This window comes from Lygodium microphyllum, chromosome 29 (assembly GCF_053477565.2).
Source record: "Lygodium microphyllum isolate KBCC chromosome 29, Lygodium_microphyllum_v1.1.10, whole genome shotgun sequence".
Taxonomy (NCBI): Eukaryota; Viridiplantae; Streptophyta; class Polypodiopsida; order Schizaeales; family Lygodiaceae; genus Lygodium; species Lygodium microphyllum.
In genome coordinates, this window is record NC_141163.1 from 110,250,821 (window position 1) to 110,271,498 (window position 20,678).

A 20,678-nucleotide genomic window follows, 5' to 3' on the forward strand; every position below is an offset into this window, starting at 1 on the left:
TTGGGGAACCCTCTTGGGTGAGGTTATCCCACTTGGGGGGCTACTAAAGCCCTATGGTGGTAGCACAGATCACGCAACGTGGAGATGATGGCAGTCGTACGACCAATAGGGGCAGAGTTCAGGACAACGAGGAAGAATTTCAACAATGCCGACTTCTGCAGTATGCAATGTTGATGTGTGAAGTGATAGGATGGTGTGCCCTAAGCATAGGAAAAGGTCTCCAAAAGAAATTGTGTAGAGATATTGACTGTGGAGAGAGATCTAGGTGCTACAAGCAGACATGGTACTGCTATCCATGGTAGCCATGAAAGCTCCAGTGAAGGTGAAGGTAGAGCTGGAGTAGGAAATGAAGTCTTGAGCTGATACCAAGTTGGGAAAAAGTGAAAGGGAGCTTGAGAAGTAGAGTGAGAAGCTGGCCATGCTCAGTTGAGCTCTGATACCATGTTAAAATGTTAGATCTAGAGCATGGCAGGAGCTATGGAGGTTGGAAGATGAAGACTAAATTCATGTTGACATGGACAATGATTAAACAACTATTACACAAGTGAATTAGGTTCCAAGATGGAAACTTGGACTCATAAATAAAATCTTGTGTATTGGACTGACAATGACACTAACTGAAAGAGGAAACCATCATGATATTGTATTCATTATTATGAAAGTGATAGTCAAGTACAATGCTTTATAGAAAATTTCTTGTCCCACTCTCCTCACTGTGCATATGGGATTCAAGACATCTCTTCCTGGAGCATATATCATTTGTCTATTTCTCAACACATATCACCTATCTTCTTTATGACTATTCTATCTAATTGGCTTGAGATTCTCTCACCATGGCCTAACTTTGTTCTTATTAGGGTTTGTTTTCAAGCTTAGAGGTGCTTCGGTTTTGGTTCACAGCTACAATTCTTCATCTTCTACTTTAGCCCTGTTTTCCAACTTGGCGGATTCAGTTTAGATCTTTGGTGATTTTGGGGGCTTCTTCTGAGGATGGTGGTTTTCAACATGCTTTATTGTTTGCAAGTTAGAATCATGATATGCCTTAAGCAAGGGGGCCTTGCCAGATCTACACGTGGCCTTGTTAAATAATGCACAGGAGGTCCCAAGGGTCCACATGGTGGACCAAGGCTACATTGATTATTTGACATCACCTACCCAATGTCATGGTCAATAGTTCATTGGAAGGATGGTTTGATCAAGATGAGGCCAAAAAAAATTTGGTCGTGTAAACAAGACTCCACTAGCCTGAAATAGTCACAAATTAGAACAAGGCTTGTCTTCCTGAGGGTGAGGCACATCACTCATATGCCCAAAAGAACGAGGATAGGCGGGTAGAAGTAGGTGCATAGAGGAGGTGAATCGGGTAGTCAACTGAAGGAGCCATCCAATGATAGGAAATTACCCAGGAAATTACCCAGCCAAATGGGTGCTACTTGACAAAAGGTGGCCAGCCCAAAAAGAGTGTGGCACTTGCCAAAAAAGACACCATCTATGTGTCGTCCAGTTCGTCTATGTGCCACCCACCATTTGTCAGCAAGATAGGGACCATCCAAGATAAGGAAGGAGTCATACATGCCAATGGAGGTTTTATAGCTGGGTCATGCCAAGGGTTCTTGGGCTAGCAGCAAGGCTTCCCTCCCCCCCACTAGCATTTTGGTTGCATTGTGGGGGAAGGGAAGAGAATGCAAAGAAAAACAAACATCTGAACCAAAAAGAAAGAAAGATGATTGCCTGCTACTGTAAGGTCAATCTAAGATAGTGAAAAAGAAAGGAATATGATTTATTTAACACTTTAAGCATTGCATTAGCACTAGGTATTTATAGCATGCTACTGGGTTGAGGGTGGGGCAAAGGAAACCCCACTAATCCTAGGTGAGACCAAGGGGCTAATAGGGGGAGTGGGGTTTCCCTCCCCCCATTAGCCCTAGGTGTGAACATAGACTCATTACAAGTCATCATGTAGATATGCCAAACCTCCAAATTGCAGACAGGCTAAACCTCCACTACAATATCCTGTGCTAGCACCCCACAACAATGGATGTGTAGATAGTCACCTAAAGGGCTCGATGGCACCTATTAGTAGTGGGGGAATACCACTACCAAGTAGTCTCCCCTTGTGTCAATGGGGAGAGTGGGGTGATCCCACTACCACGTATTGACCCCATGTGCCCTTCCATACTCCCCCACAGACACTTGTGCCTTGGCGATTCCTATTAGTAGAGACATAAGTTAGTGCAATTACTCCCAATCGCAAGGAGTAATCTTGTGGCCTTTTAGTTTTTCTATTGCCCAATACAGTCCTTGAAGTCAGGCATGATCACAAGGATAGCGAGTATTTGAAACCTCCACTAGCCTCGTTTCCTCTATGTGTAATGGGAGTCTAAGGTCTTTAGTCCAAGAGTGTGTCACATGATTATGTGCATGAGTGAGCCTTGGTTTTCTTTATAGAGGCCTAGATTCCAATTGCCTCTCATGCTCTTCTCTACCCATGCACCTATGGCAAAGTATTTCCTCTTACTCTCTTTGTATATACTATCCATGTTGTTGATTGCTCTCACCTCCTCTTACTTCCCTCATGTTATTCCACATGCTTCTCCTCTTGTTCACAACGCAACCCTCCCCTTTCCATGGCCTACTCTATGCAACACTTACCACAACTCCCACTACAAATGCTATGTCAAGACAAGTGGCTACCATGGCATACATCAAACTTCCCACTGTGGATGCATAAGGGATCTTGGCCATCTCGGCCTTTTGCTCATCAGATTGCAAAAATTCAGCCTGACATTACATGAGAAGGTAAATGAAAACCAATAGGCTTAACATCATGTAGATTCTGGATGTACTCCTCCTATGACAAGTAAAGGAGTCCCTCACAGCTATCATGCATAATGCACATCCCAAGAATATGTGAGACATGTCCCATGTCCTTCATTTCAAAGCTCTTCGTGAGCTAACCTTTCAAGGCATCTATCTCATCATGAGCACTCCCAACAATCAACACATCATCAACATAGAGGATCAAAATCATAAGGCTGTCATCATGAGCATTCTTCGCGTGTAAACAAGGATCCATATCACTATGGGAATATCCCTATGAAGGAATAAAAGTATTAGACTTGTGGTACAAATTCCCTAGGTGCCTACTTAAGGCCATAAAGGCTCTTCAATATGCATACTAGGTGGTCCTCGCTAGTGTGGGAGCTTTCACTCAACCACCAAGACCCACGGACCGCTTATTGTTTCAAGCGTTCCAAGCCGAGCACTAATGGCTACCTCTCACATAGCTGACACGCCATCCATATCTACGGGTGTAGTGAGCTTACATCCATGCCAATCGAGTTACCTCCTCTCCTGCACACTCCGGTAGCTCCACGATCCAAGTGTAATATTCAAACAAGCTCCATCCTCAAGCTCCATGCTCCAAGCTCCATTGCCGCGAGCAAGATAAGAGAAGAGAAGAGAAGAGAAAAAGAGAGGAGAATATGGAGAGGTTCTCCTCCTCGGTCCCTCACTCTCACACACTCACTTCCTCACACTCTCACACTCCCTCTCTCAAGCACAAGCTCAAGCAAGCAAGAAGAAGAAGAAAAAGAAGAGGAGAGCCACTTTTGGCCACACACAAGAATGAGCTTCTCATTCACTTTTCAACTTTATATACAAAACCCTAAATTCCTTTTGGGCGGTCATCCCCTTATCCCCTTTTTTACATGGCCGGCCGTGGCCTAGACCCTTTTTCCGATTGTCCTCGTATCTTCCTAGCTTTCTTCCTACTGCCCATCTACCTTTACAAATTGCATGGGTGAGAGGGTGAGAGCCCGGCGCTCCTTAAATTAAATCATGATGCGCTTGCACTCTTTTACAAAAGTAGACTTGCGCTTTTCCTTGTGCGCCTTTCTCCCTTATTTAAAACTTTTCTGCGCTTCTTGTGTTTTTAGATTTCCCTTGTGCACATTTTTCTTCCGTTTCACTTTTCCTTGGCCTTTGGCCTCTACTTTAGCATTTCCAAATTTTCCACCTTGTTTGTTGTGGGAGCTTTTGCTCAACTGCCAAGACCCTCGAACCGCTTATTGTTTCAAGCGTTCCAAGCCGAGCACTAATGGCTACCTCTCACATAGCCGATGCGCTATCCATATCTACGGGTGTAGTAAGCTTACCTCCGTGCCGTTCTAGTTACCTCCTCTCCCACGCACTCCGGTAGCTCCACGATCCAAGTGCAAGCTTCAAGCAAGCTCCATCCTCAAGCTCCACGCTCCAAACTCCATTGCCACGAGCAACACAAGAGAAGAGAAGAGAAGAGAAGAAGAGAGGAGAAGATGGAGAGTTTCTCCTCCTCGGTCCCTCACCCTCACTCCCTCAGACTCTCACACTCCCTCTCTCAAGCACAAGCTCAAGCAAGGAAGAACAAGAAGAAGAAGAAGAAGAAGAGGAGAGCTACTTTTGGCCACACACAAGAATGAGCTTCTCCTTCACTTTTCAACTTTATATACAAAATCCTAAATCCCTTTTGGGCGGTCATACCCTTTTTCCCTTTTTTACATGGCCGGCCATAGCCTAGGCCCTTTTTCCCATTGTCCTTCTATCGTCCTAGCTTCCTTTCCACCGCCCGTCTACATTTACAAATTGCACGGGTGAGAGCCCCGCGCTCCTTGAATTAAACCATGATGCGCTTGCACTCTTTTACAAAAGTTTTGACTTGCGCTTTTCCTTATGCGCCTTTCTCCCTTATTTAGGACTCTTCTCCTTGTGCGTCTTTGTCTTCTGTTTCTCTTTGCCTTGGCCTTTGTCTTTGTCTTCTGCTTTAGCTTTTCCAGATTTTCCACCTTTGTCTTTGTCTTTGCTTTGGCATTTGTCTTTGTCTTTGTGACAAGGACGCCTGTGGTTTCCGTGGAGGAGTGTTGGTGGTGGTGTGGCAGAAGGTCCTGGGGGCCTGTTGGTGGCCAAGGTGGCTGGTGGAAGGTTGTTGGAGTTGGTGGTAGGGCTATTCTTTGTTGGGGATTGCATTGATGGCCAGCACAAGTGTTGGTTTGTTGGGGATTCTGCACATGACGATTCTTGGCAGGCTTACAGGGTCATAAGGATAGGAATTCAGAGTTGAGTGTTGATGAAGAGCGAACAACGCCTTATACCTGCAATTGGAAAACCTTGCATGTGATCTCTCCTTAAGGGGTAGTGCTAGTCTTCTTATTGTGCACAAGACATATTTTGATTAGTTTGGGAGATAAGTCGAACTCTAAGCAAGCCTGGAGTATTGTCCTGCACTTGAGGACCCAAACTGTGGATATACTTTGGTGCAAATATTATGTGAGTGCTCGTGCATACTTAGATATTACGTAGTTAGAAGACCGCGGGCTAGTTTCTCATAACAATGCATGGATGAAGCAAAGTTGTCCATGTGGAGAAGAAGTACATGTGAAGGTATATGAGATATCCTTTGCATTGTGACTGCACGACATAGCATAATTGAATACAGGGACACCGCACTTTTAGCTGGAAACTATTGGACTTGCTTGATGAGTACCGTGTACTTTTCATGGCCAATCGTACGGTGCTTATCACCACTGATTGCAATGGTACTAAGGCAGATGCAAGAGAGATTTGTGCAAGTGGGTCAGGGTGACAGGTCTAACCATAGGCGAGACAAGCTCCCCAGGTATGTCCTGCCCTTGATGTGCCCTGAACAATTGTGGGTGATGGTAAAGGGCTAGGGGACTAGGGACGGAGCCAGTTGACCAAGATCACTGGACGTACCTAATTTGAGGACCCCTAGGTGCTGTGCTGTGATCATGGGTGCTTCTTATCTTTTTGTTCGTTTCTTTTTTTTTTTCATTCTATTCTGGGTTGGAAAATGTTAAGCTTGGAAGGCTCAGGAAATGGATATTACAGTGATGATTGTGCCCTAGCCTCGTTGTTAGAGAAGCAATTGTTGAGATGGGGGGATACACTTGGGATATTGCAAACCGCCTTGCGACACACACGATGTTGGTACAATTGAGGTAACGACTGCCGTGAGCCAACTATAGAGCTTGACCCAGAAAGAGAGCGTAGCCTATGAATATGCTTTGGGCCATGCGATGTGAGCGGTCAACAATGGTGATTTTTGCTTTTGGCAGCGTGGCTTTGTCGCGGCTCTTTGTGGGGTCAATGGTCTTGCGGTGATCGAGCATTGAACACTTTCGCACAAGGACCTGTATTATCCTGCATCCACTTTCACTTCATGAGAGTGCATGCTCGCTCGTGTTAAGTGCATCAAACAAATGCAATCATGATAAGATATAATTTTTCAAAATTCTATGATGTCTATTGGGATGCCTATTTCATTGCTTGTTAAGGTTGCATACATTAACAAGAAGTAACGAGAATGTATACAAGTGGGGATCTTGTCCCTTTACTAATCAAAAAACAAAATGTTCTGGCATGCTAACTTGTCGAGCTACTTGCACATCATAGGGATTTAGTCGATATGTACAAGGCGGGGTGAGTCCGGTTGGCTAGGCAATTGGGGCGGTGCTAGTGCGAGGCTCCCGTGAGGCTGGGTAGGGAACATGTCGTCCGGGACATGAATGCTGTAGTCCCAGGCCGCTACCGTTTCCAGAATGTCTTTAAACAATTCATTAAATTCTGCCCTATCCCTGGTTGCCCTTTCTGCCCTTGAGCATCCAGTGCCCGAGTGTACGTTGGGGGTTTGTGCCGCTGGTGTTGCCACATGCTGTGCATTGCTTCGAGCCTCGACTTTCTTGGCTCAGGGGTTCTTCCGCCTTCATCCGAGATGGTGTCGCTTAGGGCCTCGCTTCTTTGCATACCTCTTGAGGGTGGGCACATAGCGCACCAGCGGAGGGGCGTGTGTTGCATGTTCCCGTCGACAGTGGAGAGCATCTTTGCAAGCCAGCTGCCCTAGGCTCTCCATGTTTTCCTCGTAGGGGGACCTGCAAGGTGTGAACCAAGGGTTAGACCTTGATACAGGATACAACTATTCGCATGGAATGGATTTTAGTATGGTTTACCAAGCGCATATGACAAGAAGGGGAGGGGTGAGGCATGCAGTGTTTGTTGTAGAGGGATGGCCCCCATGATGATGTTCGTTTTGGCTCCAGTCATTAGTAGATATTGGCTTATGCTAAGTTGTGTGGACTGGTTTTCATGGAGTGGGACAGGGCACATCCTCGAAAGGATAGACCAAAAAGGGAAGGTGTATAGAAAGGGACTACACCCTGTCTACACCATCAGAGTTGTTGGTCAAGGCTTCTTATGGCGGTAATGTGGGTTGCATGCCCTTCACTTGGAGGTGGGGATGGTCACACGGCTTTTAAATGCATAATGAGAGGAGGACTTGAGGAGCTTAGTTTGTCAGACCCACCTCTTCTCCCTGCGCTTGACTATCATTGCTTGTGTGTGTTGACATTGTTTATACACAGTGACACAAAAATCAGTATTTATTTATATACATATTTATGAATCCATGTCACTTCACGAGGATAAGAACCAAGTGTAGAACTCGGGGTTGTACCAGAGCGTGGCACATGCATCTAGTATTCGTGGCAGCTTACTTAATACCGATAGATATTTTGCCATATCGAGTAGCATGGAACCTTGTCCGAGTCTACTGGCTATATGTAACTCCTCCTCAGTGAGAACCTTATCAACCATAGCGTTCTCTTGGCTAGTTCCAACTAAGTCCATACCTCGAATGGTAGTCAGCACTCGAAGGGAAGTTGGTGCCACATAGGTTGGGTCTCTTTGAGACCGCCATTTGGCCAATCGCTCCTCTGAGACTGTCATGATCTGAGCCCCTAGTTCGACCATTACAACGCGGCTTTCGCACCAATGCTGCTCAAATTGACTCTGGCCTGTTGACAGTCGCTTTAGTTGCTCTATGTCTACAAGATTCGGTCGACAGAGCACTTCATTAAGCATGACGATTAAGTGCAGCTCGTCAGCCTCCTCGTCAGAGATGAGTCGCATGCATTCATGCAGGAGCCTGTCGTAGTGCTTGTTAAGATGTTCTTGCTCTTCCCATGATAGAGGAAAGGGCAAGTAATCTCCAAGCTGCTCCTTCGGGATTGTGCCCATGTCCGCAAGGATGTAGACACGTGTGACCACTTTGAGCTTAGCATCCAACTCAGTTAAGCATTCTGTGACACTTCTATGTTCAACGATGGCTTGCTTGGTTGCTATCTCATGCAAAGTTCTAAGAGTTTCCTTAGGCTTTAGCATGGCTGGGGGCTCAGGCCTAGATGAGCAAGATTGGTCAACGCAAGGATTTCTTATGCTCTTGGGGTTCTCACGTTTCTCTTGAGGTTTTGCTGCTATTTTGTCATGGTTCTTCTTGGATGTGACTGGTATAGATTTGTCACCCTGTTGTGATGACGTTGTATCCACTCTTGATTGATCAATGCGAGTTCTATTGTTAGTGGATAGAGTGTTGCAAGCAACTGTTGATGGCAACGGTTGCTTTGGTTTTTTAGAGCACACGGATGTGTCTGAGGGTTCATCGCTATTAGGAGAGGCATTAACGGGTTCATTGGTGGATGGACTCGATGCTTTATTCATCGGCTCTCCGGCGCTCTTTGTCTCAATGTTCTTGGGGTCCACAGCCACCTACAATTGTTGTTGCTTTCTCTACTTTCTCCTCTTTTTCTTAGTCAACGTAGGTGCATCTAACAGCGACTCAGGACCCTGGACTAGATCAACCGTTGACGTGCTTGGTTGGGCCTCAGCATTCTCTCTCTCTAGTGTGTCCTTATGGGACATAGCTGTGGCCTGCTGAATAGCTTTACCAGGCTGTGAGGGCACAACTGCCTCCCTTTTCGGGGAGTCTAGCTCTTCAGTTATCTCCCTTATGTTTAACTCCTCCAGCTTAGGCTCTAGGCACTTTGAAAGTGCTAGAGTTGTCAAGAAAGTTGGTTGCGACACCTCTTCCACAGGTAAACTATTAAGGACACATTCCACAAGGGGCATTGTCACGGCCAAGGGTTGTGACTGCTGTGATCCCTGATTGGAAGTAGTAGCAACTAGTTTAGTGGGCTAGCTACCCTTGGTGGATTGCGGTGTCAAGTCCCTAAGGCAATTAGAAGTGGTCATATCTTTTGTTTCCATTTGAACATTCACCTATGTAGATCGAGCATGAGTTGATCTAGTCACCTTAGGTTGCATAGGCATATCCTTGGGCCGAGAGCTACAGATGGTGTCATGTCCCACCTCTTGGACATCTGGAAGCTTAGATGGAGATGGAGATTGGGATTGAGCAGCCGCCCTTGACGACTGTTGTGCTTCCTGTGTCCGTTTAGGGGAAGAGGGTGTAGGAGACTTGGGACTCCTAAGTGGCTTTGACACTGGCTTGGAGATTTGCTCATGGCTGTTAGATGATTTTGCTATTTGCTTTGTTAAGCATTTAACCTTGCCATGAGCAATGTTGTGCCTATGATGCCTACTATCCTCTTGGGGAATCAAAGGCTCCTTGGGCACTAGTGGCTTTTGAGTATCCTCAACGATTACATCTGATGTCTGCTTGTCAAGCACACTAGGCTGAGGATCTACCCTCCAATTGGTCTCATTGGGTTTCTTGATTTCGACCATGAGGGGCTCGGTCACTCCACTGTTTTGACTTGGGGCTTGGTTTTTTGTTTAGATCTCCTCCTACGCTTCTTTGCTCTTGATACGTCCTGGCCTTCAGTCGACAAAGGAGGTTTAACAGGGGGTTTTGGTACCTAAATCCATCGGTTTCCTGCATAATAGCCTTGAGCACGTAGCAACGCTTTGGATATCCATCGCAACGTTGCATTGACTCTCCATCGATGCCTACGTCTATAAGGTTTGGGCTTCTTTTGGGGTCTTCTACGATATTTATAAGTCCAGAGCTCGTCCTTGGCATTGTCACTTGACCTTCTTTTCTCAGGCCTGGCCTCACTCACTGGTTCTCGTTGTTCGACCTGTGCTTCTATCAGTTTTTCCAACAAGTCCTTGCTCTCGTTAGTAGGCTTGACTATTTCGTTAGCACCTTCCTTGCCTTTCCCTTGAGATTTGATGAGGTCACCCTTGCTAAAGGTTGTGACTATCCTCACACCCGGTAGTGTCAGGTGTATCCTCTGTGCTACATAGTTAGCCTCACACTTGGTCGCCCTTTTGAAGGGTCTTCCTAGGAGGGTTTCTTTCCCGCAGCTAGCACTATTTGGAGGAACATGAAATAGGATAGGCAAGCTTTATGTTTCAATTGTCGCAAGGATTTTGCACTTCTGTATGAGTGCTTGTGGGTGTCCCCCACAAGGGCTAAGAGTTGCACTAGTCGGTGTGAGCTCTGATTGGCCTAGTAGGGTCCATGATTCATAGGTCAAGATGTTAAAATTTGCTCCTTCATCAATCAAAGCATCGATAGTATGCTCTCTTTTCACGGTGAGTTTGACCCTAAGATAAGCAGGTGGTACTATGTCTTCATCTTCTGGGTCCTGGCTTATAAATTTAAGCCTTCTGACAGATGCCCTTGAGTCCCCACTTGCATGACCAGACGTGGATTCTCCACCAATGTCTTGGGTTGTCTATGCAGTGTTGCTCAAGGTACATCTCTCGTCAAGAGTGTCATGTCTAGTCATCTTGGCATTTGCAGCTTGCTGATGTTGCATTTCACTCTGACTAGACATGGTATGAACACAATGTCTTTGTGTTCTCGTGGTGTGGCCTTTTTGCCCTTGATGGCTAGATTGGCCCATTGATGTTCTAGGGCCTCTGTTTCTCTCTATTTGGGTATGGGCTTTTGGTTGCTCTTTTGCAAGTGAGAATCCATGCTCGTGTAGAGCCATTACTACACTAGGGTCCAATTTGGAGGACCTGTCACGGCGCGTGTTTTCTCTCCAACCTACTTGGGGGAGGTGCGGAGGGGGCAAAGCCCCCTCTGCGGGGGTCTGAGGGAGGTAGTCCCCCCCGGCCTGCAAGGCCGTTACGGTAAACACTATGTGCAATTTGGAGGACCGTTTATAGCTAAATTTTGAACTACGTACTCTAAATTTTAGCCCAGTGATGGATCTGTGATGTGCCTTTAGCTCTACGTAGCCTTTGGGGTCAATCTCGGGGTTTAGATGCATCAAAATTTGCGTTCTAGATCCCTGTCCGATTTTGACAGTTTTCTGTCCGATTCTTAGATGTCCAATTTTCAAGAGTCCAATTATCAGAATCGGACATCCGATTTTGGGTTGGTCTGATTTGATGCTCAATTCGAAGCGCGCAAGCGCTCAAGGCTTGAATCTGTTGGTCCCGCCAATGGAACCAAAATATGGGAGCTTTCGCTCAACCGCCAAGACCCTCGGACTGCTTATTGTTTCAAGCGTTCCAAGCCGAGCACTAATGGCTACCTCTCACATAGCCAACGCGCCATCCATATCTACGGGTGTAGTGAGCTTACCTCCGTGCCATTCGAGTTACCTCCTCTCCCGCGCACTCCGGTAGCTCCACGATCCAAGTGCAAGCTTCAAGCAAGCTCCATCCTCAAGCTCGACGCTCCAAGCTCCATTGCCGCGAGCAACACAAGAGAAGAGAAGAGAAGAGAAGAAGAGAGGAAAAGATGGAGAGCTTCTCCTCCTCGGTCCCTCACCCTCACTCCCTCACACTCTCACACTCCCTCTCTCAAGCACAAGCTCAAGCAAGCAAGAACAAGAAGAAGAAGAAAAAGAAGAGGAGAGCTACTTTTGGCCACACACAAGAATGAGCTTCTCATTCACTTTTCAACTTTATATACAAAATCCTAAATCCCTTTTGGGCGGTCATCCCCTTTTCCCCTTTTTTACATGGCCGACCATAGCCTAGGCCCTTTTTCCCATTGTCCTTCTATCTTCCTAGCTTCCTTTCCACCGCCCGTCTACATTTATAAATTGCACGGGTGAGAGCCCGACGCTCCTTGAATTAAACCATGATGCGCTTGCGCTCTTTTACAAAAGTTTTGACTTGCGCTTTTCCTTGTGCACATTTCTCCCTTATTTAGGACTCTTCTCCTTGTGCGTCTTTGCCTTGTGTGTCTTTGTCTTTCGTTTCTCTTTGCCTTTGCCTTTGTCTTTGTCTTCTGCTTTAGCTTTTCCGGATTTTCCACCTTCGTTCGTTTGAGGGTTAACATTCGTCTACCAGTTAATAGCTAGGTTCTGCAAAGCCCTTAGGTTGCTCCATGTAAATCTCATCATGTAAGTCCCCATGAAAAAAATTCGTCTTGGCATCCATCTGATAAAGATCCAAGTCAAGCTAAGCAAGCAAAGCCAATACCAAGCGTAGAGTAGTCATCTTCACAAGAGGAGAAAAAACTTCATCGAAGTCCACACCATGCTTCTACTTAAAATCCTTAGCAACCAATCTAGCCTTATATGTTGGCTTGGGGTGTCCAAGGATACTTTTCAACTTATACACCCAGTTGCATGGAAAAGCACACTTTTCACTAGGCAAAGAAACCAAATCCCACATATGATTTTTCTACAATGAGTCATACTCTAATTACATGGCCCTCTTCCAAGAGTAACTATCACCTCTATGCATGGCCTTGTGGGAGCTTTCGCTCAACCGCCAAGACCCACGGACCGCTTATTGTTCAAGCGTCCCAAACCGAGCACTAATGGCTACCTCTCACATAACCGACGCGACAGCCATATCTACAGGTATAGTGAGCTTACCTCCATGCCGATCGAGTTACCTCATATCTCGCACACTCTGATAGCTCCACGATCCAAGTGCATACCTCAAGCAAGCTCCATCCTCAAGCTCCACGCTCCAAGCTCCATCGACGCGAGCAAGACAAGAGAAGAGAAGAGAAGAGAAGAAGAGAGGAGAAGATGGAGAGCTTCTCCTCCCCGGTCCCTCACCCTCACACACTCACTCCCCATGGACGGCATATTGTTCAAGCGTTCCAAGCTGAGCACTGATGGCTACCTCTCACATAGCCAACGCACCAGCCATATCTACAGGTGTAGTGAGCTTACCTTTGTGCCAATCGAGTTACCTCCTCTCCCGCGCACTCCGGTAGCTCCATGATCCAAGTGCATGCCTCAAGCAAGCTCCATCCTCAAGCTCCATGCTCCAAGCTCCATCGTCGCGAGAAAGACAAGAGAAGAGAAGAGAAGAGAAGAAGAGAGGAGAAGATGGAGAGCTTCTCCTCCCCATTTCCTCACCCTCACACACTCACTCCCTCACACTCTCACACTCCCTCTCTCAAGCACAAGCTCAAGCAAGCAAGAACAAGAAGAAGAAAAAGAAGAGAGCCACTTTTGGCCACACACAAGAATGAGCTTCTCATTCACTTTTCAACTTTATATACAAAACCCTAAATCCCTTTTGGGCGGTCATCCCCTTATCCCCTTTTTTACATGGCCAGCCGTGGCCTAGGCCCTTTTTTCCATTATCCTTATATCTTTCTAGCTTCCTTTCCACCGCCCGTCTACATTTACAAATTGCACGGGTGAGAGCCCAGCGCTCCTTAAATTAAATCATGATACGCTTGCGCTCTTTTACAAAAGTATTGACTTGCGCTTTTCCTTGTGCACCTTTCTCCCTTATTTAGGACTTTTCTCCTTGTGTGTCTTTGTCTTTCGTTTCGCTTTGCCTTGGCCTTTGTCTTCTGCTTTAGATTTTTCGGATTTTCCACCTTCATTCGTTTGAGGGTTAACATGCCTCATCATAAGTAAGAGACTCATTAGTATTTGTCACCATAACATAATCCACAGAGGATGTAAAATGCTCAAGTTGTCATGTATCTCTAGTAGACCGTCTCAAAATATGTTGTGGAGTATGTACATCCTATGGAGCATCAAGGACCTATGCCACTAGTGCATGAGCCGCTGCTGCAAGCTCTCTAGCTCACTATATAGTAGTAAGAGACTCCTCCTAAAATATCACCCTACACACCTCAATGGCATGCTCAGTATGCTTATGCATTTTCCTCTCATGGAAAACAACATCATGGTTGTAGATAACCTTCCAAGCATACGAATCCCATAGGCAATAGCCCATCTCACCTACATCTCCATAACTAAGAAAGATGTGTTTCACAGATTTAGGATCCAACTTATTGTGCTTGTCCTTGGATATATGGATAAAAGCCTCACAACCAAAGACACCAAAAACGACTATAGGATGGAGGTTTTTCATGCCATATCTCCTTTACAACTTGATAGTCGAGAGGAGTATATGGAAACTAATCAATCGAGTGTACAGAAGTAGTAACTACCTCAGTCCAAAAACACTGTGGTAAGCCTACCTAACTAAGCATACTATGGACTCACTCCTGAATTGTCCTATTCATGCGCTCAATCATACCATTCTAGGGTGGGGTGTATGGGGCAGTCAACTAATGCTTAATAATACCCCTCTTGTCATAAAATTGCTCAAAGGCTTTAGAGATATACTTATCCCCATTATCTGACCTTAGGCATTTCAGCCTATACCAAACTAGTACTCAAGCAAAACTAGCCAATGCTAAAATGTAGCCAAGACTTCTTAATTTTTGCTTAACAAGGTATTCCTAAACCTTATGCGTATAGTCATCAATGAATGTAACAAAATACTTCACGCCTCTTAATGACTTGCAAGGCATGGGACCACATACATTCGAATGAACTAGAGCCAAAGGCTAATCAATGCGTATCATACTAGAATTTTTATACGTATTATGTATTTTCCTACCATATAAACAATGATCACAAGATTCAAAACATTTATAATCAGGAGGCAAAAGATACTACAAACAGATAAGCATTTTCATTCATTTCAAAGACATGTACCCAAGGTGATGATGCCAAAGAGATACATGTGGAACTACATCCATTGCCAAAAAATGGTCAACTGACCCAGATCCAAGGAAGGGGTAGAGAGTATTAGACTTAATACTACATGCAACAATAAGATTTCCATTGATAATCTTCCATGAGAAATCACCAAAGGAGATAACATAGACTGCATCATCCAAAGTGCCAGCAGCAAAGATAAGGCTCTTTATGAGAGTTGGTATATGACATACATCGTGAAGAGTGAACATGTTACTTGAACCAAACTACAACTAGACATTACCAATACCAACTATCTAAATGTGCTACCTGAGCCAAACTGTAGCTCGACATCACCAATATCAACTATCTCTAATGCTAGGTCATTACCCAAACAGACAAATTTAGTCATACTGCGATAGGAGTGAAATTACTCTCTATGAGGGGTCACATGAAAAAAAGCCCTTGAATCTATCAACTAATACTGAGTATATCCTGACAAAGTATCAATAGAAGCTGCAAGTATGAAATCATCATCAAAATCACTCTAAACGATATTAATCTCTTCAATATTAATGCTAGACTTGCTAAGAACAATGCTATGATCATCATTTTTATAATGTACTTTACCCTTGCCCTTTTCCTTGTGCTTGTTCTCACACATTTTATGACACCATGGCAGAATATATCTTGCTTTTCCACAGTAATGATAAGTCAATGAGCACTTACGGCCATAAGACTTATTGCGAGACTATCCATATGACTGAGAACAAGAGTATTGAGAGTCTCTCACATAGCGGTCATATTTACCACTCCTACTATTATTACCTCTAACTATCAAAGCATAAGAGGTGTGGGAAGCATCGATATTATTTATGTTAACCTATTCATTCAAGAGTGCATCCTCTACATCTTGCAATTTTAGCCCATCAGTATACATATTTACATACATAGTAGTACAAAATGTATCCCACGATTCAAGCAATGTAACCAAGAGGACCAAAGGACGATTACTCTCGAATTCAATCCCATGTGAAGACAAATGGCTGAAAATAGAATGGAACTCATTTAAGTGGGCTAACATAGAAGTCCATGAGTTGCTTTTAACTAATACATTTGAGACATTGCGAATTTTATCCCATAAGTCCCATGCAGACTACCCATCAAAGACAACATTATAGAAAACATGTTTAGAGAGGGACAATATGATCATAAACTTACATAGCTCATCTAGTTCAACCCAATCATCTACATCAATACATTCAGGCTTAACACCCTCATGTTTCAAAGGCTTAATCTACATTTTCTACACTAAAACTTGACAGATTTGGGTCTTCCAATAGCTATAGTTGGTGCCATCCAACTTGTCAATATTAAATATAGCACTATCATTACAACCACCATCCATAATGGAACCAAGCAAGTGCATAAAAGGGTAGAACATGTTACTGTAATAACCTGCAAATCAATACAAAAACCACTACCAAATCAAGCTAAAACAAGGGGTACTGATCAAGTAATGAGTTGTCCACAAGTTCAATGCAAAAGAATGTCAAATGGAGATGATTGTTTGTACAAACAGTGCAATAAACTGCAATTACAACATGCTAAAAATAAAGCACAATAGTAAGAAATCCATACCAAAGAGGGGCTATCACTAATACATGACAAACTACAACTACTAAGGAATAGTTGCAACTAGAAATGAGTGAATATGCGACTAGTACAAAGAACTGTTAAAAGATCAATGTGCCAGAATGAGATACATCCCATAGGCATAAGTGTCATGCATAGAGTAGGTCTCACAAGAAATAAAAGAGACTAACCAAAGGCACAATGGACAAAGCAATGTAACGGAAGCTCAATACATAGCCAATCAAGATACATACATCATTAACAACCATGTGACAAAGATAGGTGTCAGCCCAAAGGCAATGTCACATCAACCCACTAAGCATCAACTACGTACATAAAGCATGATGAGAGTATGTACATATCACCAAGTCCCATAATCTCACTATAAGACCTTGGGAAAGTTACTATATATTTATCCTCTACATCATGTGCATTCAAGGCCTATTTATAAATATCCTTATCTGTAAATTTTTCTTGAATAAAACATAACCCTTTTCTATTCAATTTGTAAATAACCCCTTTGTATCACACCCTTTTGTATGTAAAAAAGTTAGAAAAATTGTATCTTAAAAATACCTTATTTTGAACCCACGTGATGCATACATATATTCATAAATAACTTAGTCAAGTATAAGACCCACCCTCAAGCTCAATTGCATAACCAAATGCTTAATGTAACATCCAAGTGTCAAGTAGTAGCTCCCATTAGAATAAAATTCAAATGCTAAATGAGCAAACACAACTCAAAAAATTAGATGGAAGACATCCATACATCCAACATCCAAGTAGCATGTATGCGAGAGCATCCAGTCCAAGTAACTTGCAAAGCTCTTATGGTAGCATCCACCCAATGACCATACATAATAATGAATGACAACCAAGGTCAAAATTCGAAGATTCAATCTCAGCTCAAGAGCATTCTGAAAGCATAACCAAGTATGTGGCATCAACCATAGACATCAGTGCAACATACCAAGTACTTGGTAAGCATAAAAAAGCAATAGGCATGAAGTTTCTCTGAAAAAATAGTATTCAATTGTGCTTATTACAACAGTAAAAGACCTCTGTGAAATTGAGCAAATAAGTACTCAAATTAGCCCAATAGTGTATCATTCTAATACATTGGTATAGTATCCCCAAATGATCCAACATCAAATAGACATTCCGGGAAGCATAAGTAACCTCTAGACAATGAGATAAGTGTTGTCTTGAACTATATTACAACAAACTTTCACAAACTGTGAGCCACTGGTGGTTGATCCCAGGAGCTTCAAATGATGCCTAGAATCACAAGACCAATACCGGGGAAGAGTCCACAAGGTTGCCAAGTGTCAAGAGCAATGCCAAGAGCTTAAGATGAGATGGAATGAAGAAACTCTGATAAAAAAAGGAGGTATCCCAGTCAGCAAAAATTGTACTTGCTATCTTGGGCTCAAGTGGCTGAGGTCAATAGGGCTCAAGGGGAGCTCAACGAAGCTTCAGAACATGCCTTAACAAGCTAGGAAGTAAGCAAGAAACAATACACACCACTTTAAGCTAAGCCATGGCTAGCATGAAAACTGTGAACTAAAGGTATTCTCCACAAGATGAATGTCGAGTTGGGACTCGCGAGCTCTTGAGGAAGATGGCTTTAATACCAGTTAAAGGAAGTAAGCCTTTAAGTGGAAGAATGAAGCGAAAGAAGAGTTATGGTGGAAGAAACAAGAGCAAGAGAGAGAGAAAGAGAAAGAGAGAGAGAGAGAGAGAGAGAGAGAGAGAGAGAGAGAGAGAGAGAGAGAAGATGTGGGAACTCCAACAATCACAATGTGTGACTAGTCTTCCCTTTATTCAAATTTCACTGAAAGAATAAAGAACAAAGTGACAATGATAGGTACCCGCTATGTACAGTGTACAAGTATACGGGTAACTAATACATAGTAAGTAACTAGTACACGAGTGGCTAGGCACAAGTGCCTTTACCCCCAATAGTGGCCACCTCGAGTAGCCCAACACGATGCTTGCCACTAGCCCACTAGATATGCAGACATCACTGGCCTTTGTTGAGAGGTGGATTAAGAGAAGTATTTCCTTCCTCATTTTGTTAAGATAAGCAATCTTTGGTCTAGTTATTTATTAGAGGGACAAAATATTTGTGGATGTGGTTTTAGGGGGTCCCTTTTGACATCCATGAGTTAGGGTCATCATCCTAATTCCTCCTTAAACTCTCATTTAGGACTCCCATGATAGTGATACGCTACAACATGACAATCATCTAGCAACAGAATACTAATGATAGTGATATGCTTACAACATGATAGTCATCTAGCAATGGAATGCCCCATGATGACTTACTAATGACATGTCTCATTCCAGGATATGGAAGGTGGTAGAATCATCCTCATAGGAAGAGCAAGAGACAGTGGTAGAGGAGGCACGTGCCAAATAGAGAAGTTAGAGACTTAGATGGGCAACAAAGATAGGGTTAACAAAGACAAGATGCATTGCTAAGGCAAGAGTGAGGTGGCCAATGTGGTAGCAATAGTGTCATCCAAAGGCTGAGCCTCAAACATCAAACCTTTAGGCTCTGAGTAGAATGACATTACATATCAACTTGCTATGGGCTATCACCTGTAGAGAGCAAGTCATGTGTTGGTGACCTGACATTTTTTGAGACATTAGGGCAAAAAACATTTCAAAATGGCACTTGTAAGAAAATGATTAAGTTGCTAATTAGAAGAGGTTTAGAAAAGAAAAACCCTCCAAATTTAGCTGCATGGATGTGATTAATGAGAGAATATATGATTCATTTAAGAGGTTGGGTATTAAATATCTTCAATCTTTAATGGACGTTAAGTGTCACCTTTTCAATCTTATTCTGTTGAAAATTGCAAAATCTTGTATTTTTGAATTTTTGCACCAAAAGACGTTACTCATTTGTGTTTCTTGACGTTCATTTTTTGCACCTCTCTTTCCTGTAGTTTTTATTTCCTTCTCTATGATATTGTTGTTCTGTTTAGGGTTCCCTACCAAAATGTTTACTAATACACCTAACAATACAAGCACAACCCCACCACACAAGTATAAACTTACTATTCAATTAGATCATGTCTATTCATCTTGGAGGAGTATACATCATCGAGCATTGTTGGAAAAGGATGAAGCCAACAGGTTGCGATTACAAGGAAAGAAGTATGTAGACTTATGGATGAATGGAAATATTTATCCTCTGGACCCTTCTACAGATAAGCATTCTCCTTTTTACAATATTCACAACTTCATAAGGTATGTTGGAGATGGTTGTGATGGGATGCTTGGCTATTGCATGAGGTTATATTCTGCATCTTTTACATTTACAAAATAAATGCACGAAATAAAGGAAGCATTAACATTGGCACAAAAAACTATTTCTGAGCTAACGGACAAGGTTGATAATCTAGAAAACTCTAATCAATCATTGCAAGAAAAATTACTGCACTTGAAAGAAACTAGACAGAGAAAAAGACCACTTAAAAATATAATGAACTTGTGTAACCGAGTGAAGAAAAGGAGACTAAATCTTGCAAAGAGATATGTCTCTAATATTTTAGGTATTAATATTCAAGAGAACGATGAGAAGACTAAGCTTATTAAAGAAACCATGACAAAGAAGGACATTATAAGGATTCTTAAATCACCTGAAAATGTAGACTTGAGAAGCCAAAATCTAAAATAGTGAAAGATTTAAAAGAAACAGTTCTCAAGGGGTCACTATGTATAAATCCTATATATGACGTGCATTCATGGCATGTTTTATATATCCCTATGTAATCTTTTTTTAGTTTTTTTTTACTCTTCTATAACTTCTTATCATAATTTATAAATCTTTTACTCTAAATTTATTTTTAAAGAAAATAATTTAGCAAATCCTTATGTAATAAATACAAAACACTATTTTTATTGCAGAATTGATCAAAACTAGCTCTTAAGGGTTCATAAAAGAGTTAGCTCTTTAGTGATGATGAAGCTTTGCAAAATATTTTCATGATATATAATATCCAATGGTAAAATTTAGAATTTTATGAATAAAGATAGGGTTTTGAAAAAAACTCCAAATAGAGACACTAGATGTACAATGCACACATACTAGTAGGCTAGTTGTTGCCGAACTCTATTGTACAGTGAGTCTTGTGGTCTTTTTCACAAATATTGAAATAGAAATGTCAGAATACACATCTTGACCATCCTAGTACTATCTTAGGGCTCTCTTAATTGCAATATTTATCTTGGTGCTATCCTATTGTGATAGCAATGGGCTATCATTACATCTTTTGCATCTAATTCATCATAGAGTTGGCTTAC

General features: G+C 42.9%; 1 protein-coding gene across 1 annotated transcript in view; it reads right to left on the minus strand.

Moving 5' to 3' along the window:
* Positions 1-16,021: 16,021 nt before the first annotated feature.
* Positions 16,022-20,678, minus strand: part of LOC148011015 (callose synthase 11-like) — a 32,797-nt gene continuing 28,140 nt past the window's right edge. Inside the window, exon 5 of the transcript XR_015689462.1 lies at positions 16,022-16,184. The gene's annotated coding sequence lies outside the window, so the exon portion shown is untranslated. The remainder of the gene's footprint in view (positions 16,185-20,678) is intronic.